The sequence below is a fragment of the Panthera uncia genome, chromosome D4 (genome assembly GCF_023721935.1).
Source record: "Panthera uncia isolate 11264 chromosome D4, Puncia_PCG_1.0, whole genome shotgun sequence".
Lineage (NCBI taxonomy): Eukaryota > Metazoa > Chordata > Mammalia > Carnivora > Felidae > Panthera > Panthera uncia.
This window is the reverse complement of record NC_064807.1, coordinates 65,854,905-65,877,866: the sequence shown is the minus strand read 5'-3', so window position 1 is coordinate 65,877,866 and position 22,962 is coordinate 65,854,905. Positions and strand designations below refer to the sequence as shown.

Sequence of the window (22,962 nt, the reverse complement as noted above, 5' to 3'; positions counted from 1 at the left end):
GAAATATAGGATAAGGTTCCTGTAAGACTCTGGTCACAATGCTTTTATCAACTGATCAGTGGATAACCTTGTTTTATGTGTATTTCTGTTTAAACACTAATATGTATGTGCACATATATACATACATATGATTCATTAATATCGGACTCATCTTGTGCTTAGGAACACCAGCCCATGCACTTAGGTCCATTTTAAACAGTGAAACCAACAACAAAAAGTACAAAAAATGTGAAAAGCAACACTAAATACACTTAGTTCACAGCATGAGAAAAGCATACTTAGTTTACAGCATGAGAAAAGCATACTTAGTTTACAGCATGAGAAATGCAACAAAAGGCAGAGTGGTGCCTCATTTGAACTTACTTGGGAACATGCAAATTGGGCAACTCAAAGATTTTGTGACGCTGTGAATGCTGTGAACACTGATTTGGGTTACAAATAAACGTTAGTAAGTGTGAAAATTTGCAAATACAAGATCTGCAAATAATGAGGGTTGACTCTGTGTCTATATATATATATATATAAAATAGTAAATATATATATAAAGTCTTGATAGGCTGGTCGCCACTCATTGCATTAAAGTAGTTCTTGGCTATTTTTGAGAGTTTATTTTCAGAAATATTCTCCTTCTCTGACTCCTCTCAGTTTTTTTAAATTTTTTTTAATGTTTATTTATTTTTGAAACAGAGAGAGAGAGAGAGAGAGAGACAGACAGAGAGACAGAGCATGAGTGGGGGAGGGGGCAGAGAGAGAAGAAGACCCAGAATTCGAAGCAGGCTCCAGGCTCTGAGCTGTCAGCACAGAGCCCGAGTGGGGCCTGAACTCACGGACTGCGAGATCATGACCTGAGCTGAAATCGGACGCTCAACCAACTGAGCCACCCAGGCGCCCCTCTCTCAGTTGTTTACTCTGCAGTGCTTTTCGTTTGTTTTACTTTATGTATGTATTCAGACTAATCAGCTCACTTTAGTTTATGCCCCTTTCTTCCCTAGGGTGTACATTTACTTTTCTTGGCTAGTAGGACTCTTTGGCATAGATAAGCCTTATGGACATCAGGATAACGACTTGCCTTTGGATCCCTTTCTGCCTTTGTGTGGTGGGTATCTCGTATCTATAACTGGTGGGCAAGTTGATGGACACAATTCCTAGTCTACTTCTCAGTTATTAGCATTTTTTCACTTATTGGGATATTTTCCAAACTACAGCCTTTAGACCAATGCACGTTTCAGATGAAGTGTTCACTTATCTCCTCTAAATGGAGAAAACAAAGCAGGCAATGTATTGAGAATAATTAAGAGACACTTCTTTATTCGAGATTAATTTTTCGATGTTTATGCTAACTAACCTCCTTTGCTTTTTTTTTCAAATTTTTTAAAGTTTATTTATTTATTTTGAGAGAGACAAAGACAGCACAGGTGGCGAGGGGCAGAGAGAGAGGGACAGAGAGAACATCCCAAGCTGGCTCTGTGCTGCCAGCACAGAACCTGACATGGGGCTTGAACTGATGAAACCATGAGCTCATGACCTGAGCTGAAACCAAGTCAGACGCTTAACCAACCGAGCCATCCAGGCACCCCTGCTCTTATTTTTTAAATGTTGTAAGATAAAATAAATGCCAACCCAATGTTGATTTCCAAAATTTTCTTTGAAATGTTATTTATATATGAAATCCAGAAGTCCAGACATAATATACTCTGTTCTAGCAGTGTTATTTTTCACTTTCCCAACCACCTTTCTCCTTGCAAAGATAGGTAAATAGATAGGTAGATAGACAGGTAGGTAGGTAGATAGATAGACAGATAGACATCATTATTATTATTAAAATTATATTCCAGGTCCTCCTAAGCACATGACACATATAACTTCCTTTAATCCTCCCAATAACTCTACTAAGTAGGTAGGAACTATTATTATCCCCATTTTATAGGTGGAAAAACTAAGGCCCAGAGAGACCTTCAAGAATCCTCAAGTAGTTAGTGGCAGATTCAGGACAGTCTGGTTGCTTGTGCATTCTTCTAAGCACCACACGAGCCCCCTCTCTGCCTGCCTCACACCTGTATTCCCACCTGTGTTGTTCTTCCTGCTCCTGCACCTGACTTCAGTGCTTTACTTATAGATATTGCATTTCCAGCACACAGTGTTGCTATTCCTGCCTTGTTCTTGACCATGTCTGTCTTCCCTGAATGGACAGACATGGCCAAGATGGGTGGATGAACCAACACAGAAGAAGGAATATAACGTTGTGTGATTCTTAGTACACGATAGAACAGAGAGACACCCCTGCTATTTCCTCTTTGCTTTTGATCTTGAGTGGCTTATTCTAAATAAGACTATGGAAAAGACACAAAGTATCTCCCTGCTTATTTTTAGACCTCCCCCCCCCCTTTTTTTTTTTTACAAGAAGCAATTCTGGTCTGTGCAATGCAGCGTCTGTGCACTTAAACCTAGATACATTTTCCTCAATCCATCTCTTTGTGTCTTACAGTTTCAATATCTTTCCTATTTTGATATGCTATTTCTCAGTTTCAGCTTTTAAGGCTGTTTGGAGAATTGTTGGGTTTTTTTTAATTGTCTTTATGAGTATGTTGGAAAAAGCTGTTAGTCAACATTTTAAATTCCAGGCAGGTTCTTCCTAATTTTTCTCTGCATGTTTTCAGAAAGTTTTTCCAAAAATAAGTTCTTTTCCTGAAACTTGAGTGATAGGTTTTCCTCCCTTTTTTTATTTTGCAGCATCTTTTCACTGCTTCCATCTTGGTACGATCTGTGTTCAGTCAAGTAGAAAGAGGACACATTGTACACAAGGCTGACTTTTTTTCTTATAAACAGGATGGGTGGATCCTTGTTGATTTCCTCTCCTCTGTTTTCTCCTTTAGAAGCCCCATCTCAAATCCTAGACTAGAGAGCTAGCTACTTTCTAGCTCTGTGTGGTGGCTCCCTGAGTGGGGAAGGTGGGGACATTAGCATGGGCCATTCCTTAGGGAACTTACTCTGTATTGGATGCTGACATACCCAGAACTCTGTTTGCTCCTGCTTTCCCTCTCTTGGCTACTATAGGAGCACATGCGCCCATCTTGCCTTCGGCCTTGTGTTACTGTCTACGCACGACAGAGAAGCCTCACCGTGGTGACTCTTCTCCTTGGAAGCACCTCTGCAGACCCACTTTGGAAGGCCATCAGTCTGCCACTGTGGACGGGGTAGCCAGTGAAGCATTTCCTCTCTGCACCAGTGCCTACCTGTGTCCTCAGTCCTCCTGTGTCTGCTCAAGAAAGCTTCCACCAGGGTTTCCCACCGGGCTCGACAACTCCCCTTGCTCTTGCCCAACTCTACTCTTCTCATGAGAAAGCCCATAAAGTCTGAGGAATGTGGACAACAACTTTCCTGAGTTCTCCATGCCAGTGCAGAATTATTGGTACTTTTATATTCGTTTGGCCACACCAGTAGGGAAAGGAGAGACCTGTATTCAAGTCACCATCTTCCACTTAACCCTTTAATTTATATTTATTGTTTTTTAGGCATTGGTGTCACTTTCTCTTAGTGGTCTCATTGAATCCACCAAATATCCCTTTAAGATATTTTGTCATCATCCCCATTTTACAGGCAAGTAAACTGAGGTTCAGAAGAGTGTACTGATTTAAGTTTGTATAGCCAGTTAGAAATGAATCCAGTTTTTATAAGAGCATACAGTTTTCCTACCACTTTTTCTTGTCTCATGCTAATTATACTGCTTGCAAAAGGCACACGAGCACAGGTCCAGCCTTTGATGGCCTGTGCTTTTGTCACTTTCTTGCTGTGTGACCTTGGGCCAGTGATTCAGTTTCTGCTTCAGTAAAATGGGAATAATAATATACCTAATTTTGGAACTGGATGAGAGAGCACATGTCAGGGCTTTCAAACTCAGATGCCTTTTGGAACATGGCAGGAGGCATAAATGTGTGCACTGGCCTCACGTAAGACTGCAGGGATTGACAAGGACTGTGAAACCTGGAGAGGGCTTCTGAAGACATCAAGCTCTATTTGTTAAAAGTTGCCAGGCTCACTGTATGCCCACCAGAAGGGCTATAATGGAGAGGAAAAAAGAAGGAAAAATGCCAAATGTTGTCAAAGAAGTGTAGCTGAAATCCTCATAGGCGTCTGGTGGGAATGTGAGCTGTATAACCGGCCTGGAAAACCAACATACACATACTTTCACCCCGCATCTCAACTCGTGAGCACACACTCAAACAAGAAGAGTGCAGATGTCCACCGAAAGGTATGCACTCTCAAGAAGGTGCACGACAGCACTATGCAGGCTAGGAATCGACTGCCAACCCTGCATTGCATCAATACCTGGTGGGATACTAACATAATGGAATAAAGAGGAATCTGTAATTACATGGAACAACATGGACACATCTTATGGGACATAAGGTCAAGCAGCAGCAGCTGGATATAGAATAATGCACGGATGATTCCAGACGTGAAAAGGTAGGAAAAATGGATCCATGCTGCAGGAGCTGGGGTAGTAGTTAGTGACTGGAGAGAGTTTGAGAGGGACTTCTGGAGGCTTCTACCGCCTGCTTCCTGCTCTTTTGACTGGTGTTCACTCTGAAATCACCGAGCTCTGTGCTAATGAGGGCACACTTCTTTGGATGCGGTTGTACCTGGATGTACACATTTTAAAAACAAATAATAATTGCAGATTCTTCCCCCAGACAAAAGCACTGAAGGCACACACACATCAGCTGGTAGTATTTGCTACATTTTCTCGCTTATGTTCCCACCACACTATCTGAACCTTGAAATTCTGCTCCATCAACACTGGCTACAGAACAGGACAGGTCCCCCTTTTTCTGTTTTGTGGGTTTTCCAAGTGGACAATGAGGAGGCACGGATGGCAGGGGTTCAGGAGGAAGGCCTAAAGATTAGATGCAAGGATGACTTTTTGAGGACCTTTGTAGAAGTCTCAGCTAATTGCTCTGACTCTGTCACTTCTGCGGTCCCCTGGGACCTAGATGTATCCCGGCTTGCTTCTGTTACAACAAGTGTGTGTAAGGCGTGAGCAGGGAGAAGGCTAACAAACTTTTTTCTCCCTCAGCCTCCAACCTTTAAAAAGCCCTGGATTCTCGGCCAGGAGCGGCTTGGGGCTGTGGGGTTTGGGGAATGCATGTGAGCATGTGGCTGTCCAGTGCCCTCTCCACCTTCAAGGAAGAGATGTCTCCTGGTCACACCAAAAAACATCACACTCAAGTCAAGAGTCTCCATTAATCCCAACAACAGAAGCTGAGGCTTGGGTCATATGCCCGCTTTGTAGAAAAGCAAGCTGCAGCCCAGACAAATGAGACAACTTTCCCAACCTCACTCTGCTGAGTGGCAGGGTCTGGATTTGAACTCAGATCTTCTGAATCCTACAATTTACATGAAACTACCAGCTCCAACCCCGGGCTTTTCCTCATCTCTCTTCCTCCACGCTTGCAGTCCTTCCTTTCTGCTCTAACCTGAAGCTGCCTAGGCCCTGCTTTTCTACCGTGCCACCAATTTGAGTGAGTCAGAAAAAAGCCCAGATCCCACGTACAGTACTCACAGGTCTTCAAAGGACTTCCTGTGGCTGTAGAAAGGGAAGTTGCTAGAGGGAAATCGGCACCATTCTTTATACTTTCCTTTCCTCAGAATAAGCACTCTGGAAACCTCAGTGGACTGGGTCCCACCGCTTTCCTAGTACAGCCTGCCCTCATTAGAGAAGGGCCACTGGGGCTCCATCAATGCCTTCTTGTGGAGGAGCCATGTGCTTCTCTCCTGAGCAGCCATTTTGAGAACCAGACCTGGCCCAGCTTTGCTAACGAGAAAGGAGGAAGCCTTGGGGGTGCCAGGGTGCTGAACTATAACGAGGGGGCTGGGCATGACTCAAGAGCAGGTGCTCTGGAATAAGCTTGGCTTCATCATTCTTCACTGTGTGCTTTTGTGCTCTTTGAGCCTCCAGTTCCCCAATTATGAAATCAGGATTTTAATAATAACCACACAGAACTCTTTGAGGAGATTCGTAAGAGTTGCTGTGTAAAGGGTCTAATACATAGGGTTGATATTTTAAAACTATGGTCCATGTTTCCTCCTATAGAATCATGTAAATTAAAATGCACATCTCTAGGCCCATTCCTGACTTATGGAGTCAGAATCTTGGGGGGAGGGGCAGGGCCCACAAATCTATCTCTTGATAAGTCTCCCAGGGCAAGGCAATTTCAATAGAGAGATGTCGGTTCTGTGGTATCGCAAGCCGAGGGGCCAGGAAGCATCAGCAAGAACTGCTTAAAGGGTCAACAGACACTTCTCATGATGCTGGAGCCCAAATCCTGAAGGTTGCATAGGACATGACCTCTTCAGGAAAGAGACGGACTTGCTCAATTGTATCACTGGAAGTACCAATGTAAGATCCACACAGTCAATGGTCAGGAATGGTAGGAGGGTGAAGAAGTGGTTGAGACATTGAGGGGTGTCAGAGATGGACTGATTCAACACAATGGCCGATGCACCTGAGCAGGGTCATGAGACTCTCACTCCCGCTCGTCTATGCTGGATAAGCCCAGAGCTGCCGTGGGATAGGCTGACGGCATCTAGTTATCCTGAAGACTTGTTGAATTGGTTTCTTGGGCTTCCCTACTCCCCAGTACAGCTCTTCAATAAATACTAACCACGTTTGGATGCAATGTGGTATCTTGCAACATGAAAGAATTACTAACGCGCTGATAAAAGGTTTTGACCTTATCATATAAAAAATGCCTCGCTGGTGTGGATACTAATATTCAGCTAAAAATACCCATTCTTCTTTACTGCAGCTTTGCAGCCACAGTCTACCTCCCAGACACTCGCTGTCCCAGTCTCAGTGACCCAGAGTACACCAGAGATAAGTCAGCAAGGGAAAGGTCCCATGTCTCAGGTCTGAACATTGAAAAGGGAAAAAAAGGGAAAGTTTTTAGAGGACTCCTGGGAAAGATTTTGCTCCGTTGATAAAAGGAGAGCTATGCCACCTCTCCTTTTTGTCAGTCCATGCAAATGTGATTTCAGGAGCCATGGCAGCCTCCTTGAGTCCATGAATAGAAAACCAAAAGAATTTCAGAGAAACCAACCCAGCTCTCTGACATTACTAAACTAACTTACCACCTTTCAAACTGGTTAACTTTACATCTGTTGCTTGTGAGCAAGTTAAGTATATTCATATTCAAGCCACTTTTACTCTGAAAGAAGTTTTACCGATATAAGATCCATTGAAGGGTTTCAACCAAAAGGTGAATATGACCAGTTTTGTGTTTTAAATATTTTAGATTAGGGTATGACATATATTTTGAATGAGGAGTGATAGACAGAAGGCAGAAAGACCAGGAAGGTAACTTGCAGTATTCAAAGCAAGAGTAGTAGAGACTTGACCATAAATGTTGAAAACCTACTATGTACTAAAGCAGTGAACTGAAAACAGCATAGCATATCATGTGTAACGTTTTTACTCAGCACTTTTTTCTTTAAATTGCTTCCTTTTTAAATGAAAAATTATCATAATTTTTATGCACTAGTTATTTTTTTCATATACACATTAAATAAGTAAGGAATTTTCTCTATTTAAATTATAACAAACTAGGTTTTATGGACTAATTTTGTTATTGAGAGTAACTAGCAGCCCAGATAAAAATATTTCAAAATCAGGACATATGGGTCCAGGATCCTAAAGAAAAAAGGAACACAGAGACAGTCTGTGACAATTTTCCCCTTGAGGGACTTACCAATTCACAGGTGGCAGGCGTCGATCAGAACCTCCAGCAGTCTCCCAGGCGGATGAGACAGAAAGTCAGAGTTTGAGGCCTCGTAAACACGGTGGATTTTCCACTGGGACTGCAGAAGGGCTGGAGGTATGAGTAAACCAGAAATAAATCAGCCCTCTCAATGACTGAAACCAGCACAAAATCAGCTTAATGTCTGATTGTAATAAAGTGCATTCCCAGTAGTCTAACTAATATTAGTTTAGACTCTTACTATTCCTTTCCTTGGATCCGACAGCTGAGCCTGCTCCAGAGGCAGAGGTAAGGTGAGAAAAATAACAGTGATACCTGCTATTTAGTAAGCATTTACTATGTATCGGATTCTTACTATCACACCAGGAAAGACACAGCATGATAATCCCAAAGATCTATCAAGAAAACGGAGTCTCTGAGAGCGAAATATCTTGCCCAAGGCCACGAAAGTGGTACATGATAGAAATCAGATTGGACTCATTTGTGGTTGCAGAGCACCAGCATTTTCTTTCTTGCCAGTTTCCCACTGCCCTTGTGTATACTGCAGGCAGGGCAGCAGTGACAACTTGACCAACAGTGCCCCAGGGACCCGGGGCTCACAGACACTGCATTTAGCCAACCAGCAGGTCCAAGCACTGCCTCTTCTAGGCAGCAATGGCCAAACATAAGTCCCTGCAACTGGGTCATAATTCCAAGATACTTCCCCACCCACTCCCACTTTGTCCACTCTCTGAGATGTCATGCTGTCTGTGACCCACTTCGTCTACTGTTTTCTCCTACCACGGGGGCCATGGTGCCAGTCATCCTTTACATTTGACCTGACCTTTTCCTTGCTTTTCAGCAGCCAGCTGTCTTTGCTGAGTCCACCCTGTTAATTTTTCTGACATTTATTTCAATAAAATTCAGTGCGTCTGGTTCCATCATTCTGACTAAGCTCTAGGCCAGGGAGAGCAAACTGTTTTCACCTCCCATGTTCCCTCTAATCAATTGATAGTGCCTGCCCAGAGCACAATGGCTAGAAGGATGGTAAGACACATTCATAGTCAGAGGCAGAGCCTGCCACGCTTGGTGAGTGACGTCAGATAGGCTGTGAGGGAGAGGGAGTGGTAATGCAAACACCACACATGGGTCTCTATTGCTCTATGCTCCGGATACTGTTCACCTTCACCAGCCACTCTGATTTTGCTTCCAGAGAAATGAGCTGCATTTTGGTTCTGAAATTCCCTTCTAGTTCCACCAGGAGGGATGCCCCACTGGTCAGGTTGGGGTCCTTTTAAACTCATTTCATATGATGCTTACAGAAGTGGACCTGCTTGGGAGGAAATATCAGAACAGAGACAAAAACCTAGTCTCCAGGGAGCAAATTCTCCATTCTTTCTGCTGCCCTCAGATGTCTCTCCACAGCCTTTCTACAGCTGATTGTGGTTTATGAACCAAGAATTTATATACTCGATCTGACAAAAGATTTTTCTTCCCTGAGCTGTGACTATTTTTATATAAGCCTAGCAAGGTTATAAAAATGGAATCACATTTAGTTACACATTTAATGAATCACCTTCTTTATTGAAAAGAATCAGGTTACACGAAATCAGGATGGTCCCTGAACACCAAGCACACATCTTTTACATTAAAAAAAAAAAAGTATGAAAGAGGAGAAGTGACTTACATCACTCACTTGACAGTGGTTGTGGGCACAGTGGAGCAGATATTCCTTCGTTTTTGCCTTCGAGGTTCTTCTATACATGTCTCCCTCCCGCCTTCAAGCCCCCTTTCAATGAATTCCCCTTATGTGTTCTGTTTTACTTTCTCTGCAACTTCAATTATTTTCTTCTCTTTCAGTGAGGAGTTTCAGTCAAATTAACAACTCCTAGTCCCAGAACCTCCAGAAAACTAGTTTCATGTGTATGAACTGACTTCTGCCTTTGAATCAGGAAAATGTAGCTATTCACTTAACAATACTACACAGTATAAGCCATGCTAATCCATGGAGAAATGAAGAGATTTGTGAAGACAGGGTGCTTACCAGCAAGCTGAAAATGATGAAAGCTTGGAAAACTGGGAACTGGAAGGAAACACAGAGGTCATATAATCTACCCACTCACTTTAAATAAGAGCACAGAGAGACACAGAAAGCTAAGCAGAATGCGAATGATTACCCAGTTGTTTGGGGCTGAATTGTGTCCTCTGACAATTCATGTGTTGATGTCCTAACCCATATCTCAGAATGTGACTGTATTTAGACAAGGTCTTTAAAGAAATAATTAAATTAATATGAGGTCTTTAGCATGGGCCCCCATCCAATCTGACTGGTGTCCCTATAGGAAGACATTTGGACACGGACACACAGAAGAAAGACCATGTGAGGACACAGTAAGAAGGTGGCCACCTGCAATCAAGGAGGAAGGCCTCAGGAGAAACAAAACCTTCTGACACCTGGATTTGGGGTGTAGCCTCCAGAACAATGAGAATATAAATTTTTGTTTAAGCCACTTTGTAGTATCTCATTATGGCAGCCAGAGCAAACTAATATAGCCAGCCAGTAAGCAGCAAGAATGGTATTCGGGGAGCCTGGGTGGCTCCGTCGGTTGAGGGTCCAACTGCAGCTCAGGTCATGATCTCAAGGTCCGTGAGTTCGAGCCCCGCATCGGGCTCTGTGCTGACAGCTCAGAGCCTGGAGCCTGCTGCGGATTCTGTGTCTCCCTCTTTTTCTCTGCTTCTCCCCTGCTAGCTCTGTCTGTCTCTCTCTCAAAAATAAATAAAAACATTAAAAAAAAAAAAAAGAATGGTATTCAAACCTAGGACCCTGAATCAAAGTCTAGGTGCTCTCTGTCTTATTCTATCTATAATGGTCCCTAATGCTGTTCAGAACAGGATACACAATACAAATCTGCCTTTCCTTTGGATGTATGGATTGAATGTTACTATCTCAGGATTGGGTGGACCTATGAGTAACAAGGAGAGAGAGAGAAAGAGGAAGAGGTTACCTGAAAATGACATTCTCATCTTTTGAAAACATAAGGAGTCCACAAAATTTTAGAATTAAAAATTTAGCAAATGTATCTGGACAAAAGAATACGAAAAAAATCTCATTCTGATCTACCAGAAACAATAAAATATGAAATATAATATAAAAACATAAAATGGCAATAAGGTATCTGGGAATAAATTTATATGGCTGACTTCTATTTACCAATATTTTGCTAAGGATTTTTTTTTAACGTTTATTTATTTTTGAGACAGAGAGAGAGAGAGCATGAACAGGGGAGGGTCAGAGAATGAGGGAGACACAGAATCTGAAACAGGCTCCAGGTTCTGAGCTGTCAGCACAGAACCTGACGCGGGTCTCGAACCCACGGACCGCGAGATCATGACCTGAGCCAAAGTCAGACGCTTAACCACTGAGCCACCCAGGCACCCCAAGGATTTTTATATATATACTCATGAGGTATACTGGTCTGTAGTTTTTTTTTGTTTTGTTTTGTTTTTTTGTATCATCATTAGCTGGTTTTGGTGTCAGGGTAATACTATTTCCATCAAATGGATTGGATAGTATTCCTTCTTTTACTATCTGGAAGAGAGTGTGCAGAATTCATATTAATTCTTCTTTAAACATTCAGTAAAATTCCCCAGTGAAACCAACTAGATTTAGAGATTTTGAGGGGATGGTTTTTAAACTCCAAATTCAATTTTTTGAGTCACAAAGCCATTCAAATTATGTATTTTATACTGAGTGAGTTGTGGTAGTTTGTGTATTTTATGATGTAGTCCATTTCATCCAAGTTGTCAAACGTATGTATGTAGAATTGTTCTTGGTATTCCCTTATCTTTCTTTGGATGTGGGAAGGGTTTATAGATATACAGTTTCATTTATTCTATTGTTAAGTCTTGTCTTCTCTCTTTGTCGATTCTTCTAGGGAGTTGTTGATTTTATTTCTCCTTTCAAAGAACCAGCTGTTTGTTTCACTATTTTCTCTATTGTTTTTCTGTTATCATTTTCATTCGTTTCTGCCCTTACCTTTACCATTTCCTTCCTTGTGCTGGCTCCAGGTTTACATTGCTCTTCTTTCCCTAGGTTCTGAGGTGAGAGCCTAAATAATTGATTCAAGACATTTCTTCTTTTCTAATGTAAATGTTTATGCTATAAATTTTCCTCTCATAACTGCTTTAGCTGTGTTTCATGAATTTTAATATATCACAATTTAATTTTCATGCAGTTTAATATATTTCTTTTATTCTCCATTGGACTCCCTCCTTGATTCATGAATTATTTAGAAGCGTGTTGTTTAGTTTTCAAGTGCTTGGAGGTTTTCCTGTTAACTTTCTGTTGATTTCTTATTTGATTCCAATGTGTTCAGAAAATACCATCTGTATGATTTCAATTCTTCTAAATTTCTTGAGGTTTGTTTTATGCTCCAAGATGTGTTCTATCTTGGTGACTATTCCATGTGTGCTTGATGAAAATATGTATTCTGTTATTGTCAGTTGAATGTTCTACATATGTCAGTTAGATCCTATTAGTTGATTGTGTTGTTAAGTTGTATATTCTTGCTGATTTACTATTAGTTCTATCAGTTGTTGACAGTGGGAGTTGAAATCTCCAACTTTAATTGTGGAGTTGTCCTTTTGGTTCAATTTTTGTTTCGTGTATTTCAGATTCTGTTCCTTGGTACATCAACATTTAGAATTGTGGATTGTTTTCTTTCTAATGGATTGATTTGATTCTTTTATCATTAAATAATGTCCCTATTTGTTTCTAGCAATGGTTTTGTCTAAAGTATATTCTATTTGATATTAATATGGCAACATATGTGTCTTTTAATATTGGTTGCATGATAAGCTATCGACAATAGACAAAGTATGGAGAGACCAAATGTCCATCCACTGACTGATGAATGAATAAAGAAGATGTGGTGTGTGTGTGTGTGTGTGTGTGTGTGTGCGTGCGCGTACATGTGCATGTATAATGGAATATTACTTTGCCATCAAAAAGAATGAAATCTTGCCATTTGAAACGTGGATGGAACCAGAGTGTATTATGCCAAGTGAAATTAGAGAAAGACAAATATCATATGACTTCATTCATATGTGGAATTTAAGATACAAAACACATGAACATAAGGGAAAGGAAGCAAAAATAATATAAAAACAGGGAGAGGGATGAACCATAAGGGACTCTTAAATATAGAGAAAAAACTTAGGGTTGCTGGAGGGGTTTTGGGTGAGGGGATGGGCTGATTGGGCAAGGAGCATTAAGGAGGACACATTTTGGGATGAGCACTAGGTGTTATATGTAGGTGATGAATCACTGGATTCTACTCCTGAAAACATTATTGCACTACATGTTAACTATCTTGGACGTAAATTAAAAAAAAATTTATTAATTAAAATTCAGCAGGAAAAAAATTAAATAATTTGGAGATGGGTCTCAGGGTTCATTGGATCAGACTTAAGAGTGTATTCACTAAATACTTATGGGAACTAAAAGTTAAATAGAATTTTTAAAAATTTACATAAGAGGTAAAAAAAACAAAAACAACAGGCTAGTCAGATAATTTTAACACAGCATTTTTGTATAATAAATTTTAAATGAAATGGTAAAATAGTGAAAAAATAAAATAATAAAATAAAATTGTTTACATATTACTTTTTCTATCCTTTTATTTTCAGCCTCTTTAAGTCACTGTATTTGAAATGAGTTTCTTTTAAAAACCACATAGTTGGATCATACGGTTTTTTTTTTTTTTGTAATTATTCATTCTGCCAACCTCTGCATTTTAGTTTGTGTATTTAGACTATTTATATTTAAGATTATTATTGTTACATTAGGACTTAAGTATGCCATTTTACTGTCTGTTATATGTTTGTTTTCTCTCTTTCTGGTTCCCTTGTTTCTCTTTTCTTTTGTTCCTATGGATTCAATGAACGGCTTTTTAGGATTCCATTTTGATTTATCCATATGATTTTGAATATTATCATTTTGTAAAGTTTTCTGATCTAGGTACTACAATTTACATACATAACTTATCAAAGCTTGCTGGTATCATTTTTACACTTACAGCAAATTGTAAACACTCTTTATACATTAAGGCTATTAGTTGCTAAATAGATGGGATTTATTTTTCCACACTGTGAGTTTTTATATGGAAAATCCTTTAAGTTCTGTGGTATGATCTCTTTTTCTTTATGGTTTTGCTGGTTGTTTAATGATCAGAAAGCCCCTTTGTAACTTTCTGTCTGTTAAATATTGACCTAATTTTAGATTTTTTTTTTGGTAAGTCTTTATATATAACATACATACATATCATCATTGTCATCAACATCTTTAAGAATTTGAGAAGTCGAGTATTGATTTTATAACTTAACATGGAAAAAATATAATCTTAACAGTAACTGGGAACAGTAATTGGGAACTAGATAGATATGTAGTTAGATAGATGGATGGATAGATAGATAAATAGACAGATAGATAGATAGATAGAGAGACAGACAAATATTGATATAGATATTACTTCCTGGTAATATTTTGTCATTTTACTTACAGAGACCTTACAAATTTGTCATTAAGGTAACTTCTAAGCATTTTATATTTTATGCTATCCTTATGCATATCATCTTTTTATTCACTATATCCTTTCACTGGCTGTCAGGAAAAGAGCTGTTGATTTTGAGTATTTATCTAGGTTCTAAATTCTATTTTTTACTTTGAGTATTTCAGGAGACATTCTTGAGGTTTCTAGCTTTATAATTAGATACATTCTTAATAGCATGAAAATAGTTTAAATATAACTAGTTTATGAATTTGATCCTTTCAAAGAGAAGCAGCATAGTAAGTATAAAAGAAAAAACATGGATTTTTTAATTCAAGCAGACCTCGATCCAAATTACTTTTCTGTCATGGACTATCTTTACCATACTTCTGAGCTTCTCAGCACCATTAGCTGTTGAAAAGTAGTTTATATCATAAAGCAGTCATGATGGTTAAAGTAATAAATGTAAAGTACCTAACACAGTATTGATAAAGAGTGAATGTGCAATAAACTTGTATTATTTCTCTATTTAGTTTCATGCATTTTCCTGTACTCTATTATAGAAAAATCTTGGAATTGGAAGGTAGGAAAATTGTTTCTTTCACTGGACTGTAGGTTCCTGGAGGGCAGGATTAGGTCGGGAATGGCAAATAATATCACCTGACACAGCAGCTCTGTCAGACTGTAATTTCCTGCTTAGATGTCTAGGTTGAGAAGGATGAGTGCTACATTGACTTGTGTTGTCTGCCACTAGTATCGGGAAGGTGACAGACACATGTCGTATACATCCTGGCTCTATGTATGCTTTGTCTGATTCACCTCTAGAAATGACAGATATAGAGATAGTCCTTAATCCATACTAAATAAAGAAAAGAATGAATGAATCTCCTACATTTTGGAATGAAACAAATAATGAAAATAAAACTCACACATGGTCAGTGTTGAAAGGATAACCTTCAAAATCAATAATGACTATTTTCACACATGCAAGTTATGAGAAAGTATCTTGAAAAGAAGGTGAATTCGGGAATCAAACAAATTTGGGTTCAAATTTCACTTTCACTGCTTTCTGGCTGTGTGTTTTTGGTACAAAGTAACTCTCTGATCTTTAGTTTCTTCTTCTTTTTTTAAAGTTTACTTATTTTATTGAGAGAGAGAGGGAGAATGTGAGCAGGGGAGGGGCAGAGGGAGACAGAGAGAACCTCAAGCAGGCTCTGTGCTGTCAGCACAGAGTCTGATGCAGGGCTCAAACTCAAAAACCATGAGATCATTACCTGACCTGAAATCAAGAGTCAGACGCTTAACCGACTAAGTCACCCAGGAGCCCCTTTCTTCTTAAAGGAGATAATAATGTTCAAATTCTCTTAGTTTTTCTTTATCTGATAATGTCTTGATTTATCCTCCATTCCTGGAGGACATTTTCTTGGGATATTGGATTCTGTATTGAAAGTTCCTTTCTCTCTGCAAAGAAAATGTGCTATTTCCTTCTTGTCACTATGGTTTCTGATCATAAATATGCTTTCATGTAAATTTTTCCTTTTCCTTAAAGGTAAGGTGCTATTTTCTCTTGTTGCTTGAAAACTTTTTTGTCTTTAGTTTTTAGAAGTTTGATGATGACGACAGTGAGTTTGGGGATGAATTTCTTTCATTTTAGCCTGTTTGGAGTTCACTCAGTCAACCTATAGGTTCACTCAAAACCTATAGGGTTTTGAAAATCTTAAAGCCTTCCTTCTCTTTAAACCTGTCCCACTTCTTGCTAATGTCTACTTTTTCAAGTTCTTGAATGTCCTATCTGCTACTGCAAAGCCAGAGCCCAAAGAGTTTATTCCAGTCCCTTCCTGTTCCTTCTACTTCCCTTTTGGTTAGTTCTTGAGATTGATGGGCTACGTTAGAAAGGCTGCAACAGCTACTTCTAGATTTTTGAAATTGTGTTCATGTTTGCTACCCAGAAACACAGAAATACACATAACTCTGTTCTAGTAGTATAGAGACTCTAGAAATCCCTTAGCTTAACCAGAAAGTCTTGGTGAGCTGACATAGATGGTGTGTAGAATCCATCACAGCCTGTGGTCGCAATGCTTCTTCAGAGCCTGGACAGACCCTCTTCCCTACAAAAATCTGGTATTTCTGGCTGCTACATTCCAGTGCAGGTGAACTGTTGAATGCCAAGTTCCAAGGCTGCATCAAGGACTGAGAATCAAAGAAGAGAAGGATCTCTTACTAAGATTGTCGTATATCCATTCTACTTTACTTGCCAGTCACTGTAGAAATCATCTCCACATTCTACACATAGGGACTATGTAATCTCATTTCACAAAGGAGAATAATGAGTCTCAAATGGGGGGAAATCACATAGTTCAGGTCAACAGAAGGAGGACAGCACCCTGGGCTCTCAACTCCACCTCTGTAAATCTTCCCTTGCACCATGCCATGTGCCTAAAACAGCCTCACGGTGGATGAGCTCTGATCACTGAAATGTGATATACAGATGAGAAGCTGTCCCAGGATGTAGACTGGCAGATGTGGTCAGTGCTAACTAAAACCAGGCAACACAGAAGTGGTGACCTTTTGCCCTCTACAGGCCATATCACAGCCCCCCTGGCCAACAAATAGGAACCAGCACATCCCTTAGACATCATACAGTGGAGAGGACCTAGGCAAGTGCCATCTACTCAGTCATCCTCTACTGAGTGCGGTGACAAGTAATTCACACATGGCCTAATTGCACCAGGAATTGGAATCTGCCCAGGACTGAGGCTCACGAGATCTGCGTCCTCATCCTAACTTTACTGCTTACATGTTTTCAGGCCTCAGACAACACCACCTCCCCACCCCCGCCTTTCTGGTTCTGAGTGTCCATCTGAGGTAGGCAGAATAATGCATCCCCCTACCAAGATGTCCACAATCTGTGAAGTTATTTTACACGACAAAAGAGATTTTTGCACATGTGATTAAGAGATGGGAAGATTGCACAGCTGGAGCCAACATAATCACATGGGCCCTTAAACAGAACCTTTCTTGGTTTTTGTCAGAGAGAGATGTAACTGTGGAAGAATGGTCAGACAGATGTAGCCTTGCTGGCTTTGAAGACAGAGGAAAGGGGCCACAAGCCAAGGAATGTAAGTAACCCCTAGAAGTGGGAAAAGGCACATAAATAATTCTCCTCTAGAGCCTTTAAAAAGGAATGCAGCCCTGCTGACATGTTTATCTTAGCCCATTGACACTCTTGTTGGACTTCTGAATAAATTTGTGTTGTCTTGAACCACTAAGCTTGTGGTAATTTGTTACAGTGGCAATAGAAAACTCATGCACCATCTTCGAGTCTGAAAATAATACTAAATAAGCTATTTTAATTCTAAATATAGGATTTTATTTTGTTCATTACGTTGTAGGGTCTAGAGGGTAGCTGAAAGAAAAGAAGCTATTTTAAAAGTCAACTATTTAAGGGGCCTGCTCTCCAACCCAGTGGCACCATCATAGTTTAGGCTTCACTGTCTCCTACCTGGACCATTACAGCATTTTCCCTACCATCTCCCTGCCTCCAGCCTCACTCACCTGTATACTCTCCACACTGGTACCAGAAATCTCAGTCTTAAACATGTTTCTGATCTCACAACCTTCTGAAAATCCTTCGCTAATTCATCATCTCCTAGACCACTATATATTTTAAAAGCTTACTTACTTATTTTTGAGAGAGACAGAGAGGTGGGTAGAGAGAGAAGGAGAGAGGGAGATGCCCAAGCAGGCTCCACACTGTCAGCGCAGAGCCAAGGGGCTCGAACCCACAAACTGTGAGATCATGACCTGAGCTGAAACCAAGAGTCAGACGCTCAACTGAGCCACCCAGGCACCCTTAGATGGCTGGTTTTTAATGATGCCTGTGTTTAGAGAGGATGTGGTGGTAGGGATGCACCGAATAATAAATATGAAGCTACTCCTCCCAGTAACATTTATATACATATAGACACACAAGAACTTAAGTGTAATTTCCAGAGGTTTGTGGATCCCTTGAAGCTCAGCCATGGATTCAGGCATGACACTTTGATCACAAAGATAAAATACAAATCCTTTATCTGAAATGAGAAGGATTTTGCCTACCTCCTCCTCATCCTTCTTAACTCCCCTCATGCCCTTTGCCCCACCAAACTCCTTTCAGTTGCCCAAATATGCCAAGCCAATTTAAGCCTCCATGTTCTTCATCTGCTGGTATAATTCTCCCCTTCCACTCTCATTGCCTGACAGGCAAACAGCTATTCATTTTTGCAGACTCATTTTATTTTTTTAGTTTCATTTTTTTAAGTAGGGGAGGGGCAGAAAGAGGGAATCTCAAGCAGTCTCCATGCTTCAGCACAGAGCCCATTGTGGGGCTCAAACTCATGAACTGGGCAGTGAGATCATGACCTGAGCCAAAATAGGAGTCAGACGCTTAACCAGCTGAGCCACCCAGGCACCCCTGCAGATTCATTTTAAAAGTCCACTCCTTCCCTGACCAACTTCTTACGTTTTCCTGCCCACCCCACAGGTATGATAGGCCACTCCTCCCTTCATGCCCTTCAGGGCATTATGCACACAGTCTGCCAGCTAATCCAACCTTTCCTTGTGCTCATCTGTTCAACTATCTCATCTCTTTTCAACTAAATGGTCCACACAGGGCTGAGGAGGGTGGGGAACAGAGACCACACCTCAACCCCTTGACAGTCCATTACCAAGCATCAGGGTTTACAGTAAGAGCTTGAAGAATGAACATTGAGTGGATGACTGATTCTGGAACTGACACCTACTTCGGGGCATTGCTTTAACTTACCCAGCCTCTTCTCTTTGCAATGCAGTGCTTTACAGGACACCCAGCCTTGTTAAGTTTCTTAAGTATTTGCTGAATAAAGTCATTTAATTTCATTGTGGGGCTGTGGTGCACGGGAATCCATCTGCCACTCTTCAAGTTTGATTCATTCAGAGTAACTAATACCCACCTTGACCAATACTATGCAGTTTTGTTCTCAGTTCAAGGCTCCTTCTCACCAAGGAGTATCTCCTCATTGACCACAGTATCTATTTTCTGCCAGGAACAGATCTATTATCTGGAACACAACATGATGCTCTGGATGATAAAATCATCCTGTGGTAACTGTGTCACTGTTGTTTGAGGATCTCAAAAAGTGCTATAAAGAGCACTGACCTGGTGGTCAAGAGATCTGGATTCTGGTTCCAATGGTCACCACGTGTCCTTTGACACATCACACACATTTTCTTAGATTTGATGTCCTCGTCTGTACAATGGAAGAATTTTTAGCTGAACACTACAGGATATCTCTGGGTTAAATTCATATGATGTGAAAGTCATATATCTTCCTAACCCTCATTAACATATTCTTCCTACTAGCAATTAGGAAAACTCAAGTTCTGAAGGTGATGTGATTTGTCCAAAATTATTCAGAACACCAGAGTATAATTAACATTTTTGCATTCAATACATTAATTCAGGCAGGCAGGCAACATGTACTTTGTGAATGTGTTATGACTGACACCACACCAGGGGCAGGTAATCCAAAAATGAATAGGAGGACACCCTTGCCTTCTAGTGGCTGACAGTATACTGTGGGGATCAGTCGTATAAACAGATACCCTGCAGTGTGATAAACGTTGTGTTAGAGAACAGATCTAAGTGCTTTGGGAGGGGAGGAGAAGGCACTAACTGCCCAGGTGAGCAGCACATGGAGTCTGCTGTTTACCAAACTCTTTCACATGCATCACCTCTTGATTGTCACAGCCCTCCCATGAGGCAGAGAACAGGTTTTGTTTGTTTCTTCTCTTAAATCAGTAAACTGAATGTGAAAAGTGAAGTGACTTTCTGAAGGCCATGTGGCTGGTAACAAACATCCAAGGAGTGCAGAAGGGCTCTTTGGATATCTGGTGTAACGGTGTCTCCATTTCACTGAACTGCTGCCTCTTTTTGGTTTGCAGCCCTGACCCTCAGACGAGTAGTGACACAACAGAAATTCATCTAGGGTGCACCAGTGCTTTGAGAGATGGGACCAAGTCTTATTTATCTTTGTATTGAGGAATTCTAGTGGGACCAAAGAGGTCTCTTACAGAAGAATTAGGAAAGTCAAGGCATTTGTAATGGGTTAGTGACAATTTGCACAAGCAGTTTAAAGGAAGGACAGAGAAGAACATGTGTGAGTGAAAAGGGCAATTAGGAGAGCATAAAGCTTGTCCCAGAGATTGGTTCTCCAACACTCCTCCATGGACAATTTCTAGAACCCACCACAAGCAGGAGGTGAAGAAGATGTTTCAATTACAACTTTATGAGACTTCTTTGGGTCCTAGGTTATGAGATGTGGCAAAAGATGACTTTGGAGTGGGACCCTGTCTTCACTTTTATGTGGAAAGCAATGGCTTTGGTATGCTGAAGGCTGCAGAGAACATTGGCCCCTTATATAGTTCAAGGGACATCGCATACCACAAAGGAGATGAGTGGTCATGCCCAAGTCTTGTGGGGTCATTCAGTGGTGGGCACTGGAAGAAAAGATACTTCTCACAAGGTATCAGGTAGAGGAGACAATGTCAATACATTTCACTGATCTGGCCTGGAATAAGATGCATTAATGAGCCTCTGTGAGATGTTACCTGGGTTGTCCAGAATGAATGGTGGCAGAATCGCTGGCGACTAGAGGTCAGTGAAATAAAGGATACATTTGTATCCTCCCCACCTCCATTGACCTGCCACATAGCAGGAACTTAACAAATGTCTGTTTATTTGAATGGAGCTACCTTTTTACCATTACTTCAAGCCCTGACTCCATCAAAGGGCACCCTACACAAGTCTCCCAGGGGCCTTGCCTTTCAAAGGTGACTCTGTACTTCATTCTCAGCTCCTCTCTCAGATATTAGGACCCTCTTTATATTCCAGTTTAGAACTTTGGAATTCAAAGGCATTTGAGGTTCAATAATTAATTTTGAAGATGGTAAATGCATGATGATAAATCATAGTCTGACTTGTTACAGAGTTGAAATACACTGAAATATTTCTTGTTTCCTAAGTCAGGAAATATAGAAAATAGGTTTGATGATCTGAAGCAGACCCTGTGTAAGTTTTTCAACTATCACCTAGAGAAGGTCCTTGAACAAAAGAGTCATCTGTTAGGATGACTTAGTACCATTCTTTCAATAAGCATTTATTTATTTTTTTAATGAGCATTTATTAAGTGTCAGTTGTGTACCAGGTACTCTGTTGTAATATTTTAGTGCATTCATTCGTTTACCTGTGGTTTTCCCACCTCCCCCAACCCCAAGTCCTGCTGCCATGAGTTCTTCAAGGGCTTCGTATCTTCAGTGCCTTTCCATGGTGCTAGAAGGTGTTTAGGTTCCTGACTTCTGTTATTTACAAGTGGCCTAGCTTCTGGAAAGTTCTTCATATGTTTAATGGGCCTCTTATTCCCTTTGGAATAAGACTTATGAATACCGTGAATCACCTTTTGTATTAGACTTTGACCTGCAGAAAGTATTTCAGTTCCTCTTTGCATTTGGTTCAATAGTTTTGTTTTTTGTTTTTTTTTTTTACTTTCCCCCTCCCCCATTTGAGGTTCTAGGGATTAATGAGGAAAGGACAGCTGTTTAAAGAAAGCTGGCCTTCAAAGCATAAGAGACTCTTAAAAACTGAGAAACAAACTGAGGGTTGATGGGGGGTGGGAGATGGGTATTGAAGAGGGCATCTTTTGGGATGAGCACTGGGTGTTGTATGGAAACCAATTTGACAATAAATTTCATATATTAAAAAAAAAAGAAAGCTGGCTTTTTTCATCCTGCTGTTCTTAGTTGTCTCTGATCTACTAAGTCTAACAACTCACATAAACAGTTATTGATTGAATTTTTCCTGAAAGATGACTGTGAGAGAGACTATGAGAGAAGACAGAATAATCAAAATCTGGAACCAGAAAACCTGGATTTGAATTCTGGTTCTGCCACTTAACAGCGGGTGACTTGGAGCAGTTTATGTTAACTTTTCCTGCCTCATTTTCCTCAACTGAAAACTGAGGGAAGTAATAAAAGTATATACCCATAAGGAGGTTTTGAGGATAACATGAGCTCATATATACAATGCTGATATATATAGTGTATCAGTATAGTGCCCAAATAGTATTACCTCTTGTATCTGCTAGCTATAGTATGAGTACCAGGAAAAGAAGATACAGAAGTAGTGGTTAAAAAAGACATATTTGTACACTGATAAAACAGAAAAAAAAAATGAAAAGGTCCATAGTAGACACAAACTAAGTTTTATTCTGTCAAGAGCATTCATTGTCGTGTGGTAATTTCTCCACAGATGAATATGTCACAATTAGTCATCTCTCTTCACGATGTTTCTATGCCCTCCAAGCAATCTTCTGAGGACTCATTCAAGTTTCCAGGTACCTTAGTACTGGGAAAACAGTGTGGCAGATAGAGAACAGGATGAGTCTGGCCACAGGAAAGTGGTAAATTGGCATTTAAAAATCAATCTTATGTAAAATTACTATCAGCATGTCACTGAGAATCTCTTGTTTCTAGGTGTATTGATAAGATCATTTTCTGGACTTCCAGGACTGTGGATCCAAGCCTCTAGACCATGGTGAATTTGTGAAAATGACGCTCCTCTGGGGGTTCATTGTCTGTCTTGCCTCAGGACCACTGCTTCTGCTTCA

The 22,962-nt window shown here is 40.4% G+C and overlaps 1 long non-coding RNA gene across 1 annotated transcript in view; it reads right to left on the bottom strand.

The window, feature by feature from the left end:
* Positions 1 to 7,053: 7,053 nt before the first annotated feature.
* LOC125920298 (uncharacterized) overlaps positions 7,054 to 22,962 on the bottom strand; it is a 218,858-nt gene continuing 202,949 nt past the window's right edge. The window contains exon 3 of the long non-coding RNA XR_007457004.1: positions 7,054 to 7,865. This is a non-coding gene — a long non-coding RNA (uncharacterized LOC125920298). The remainder of the gene's footprint in view (positions 7,866 to 22,962) is intronic.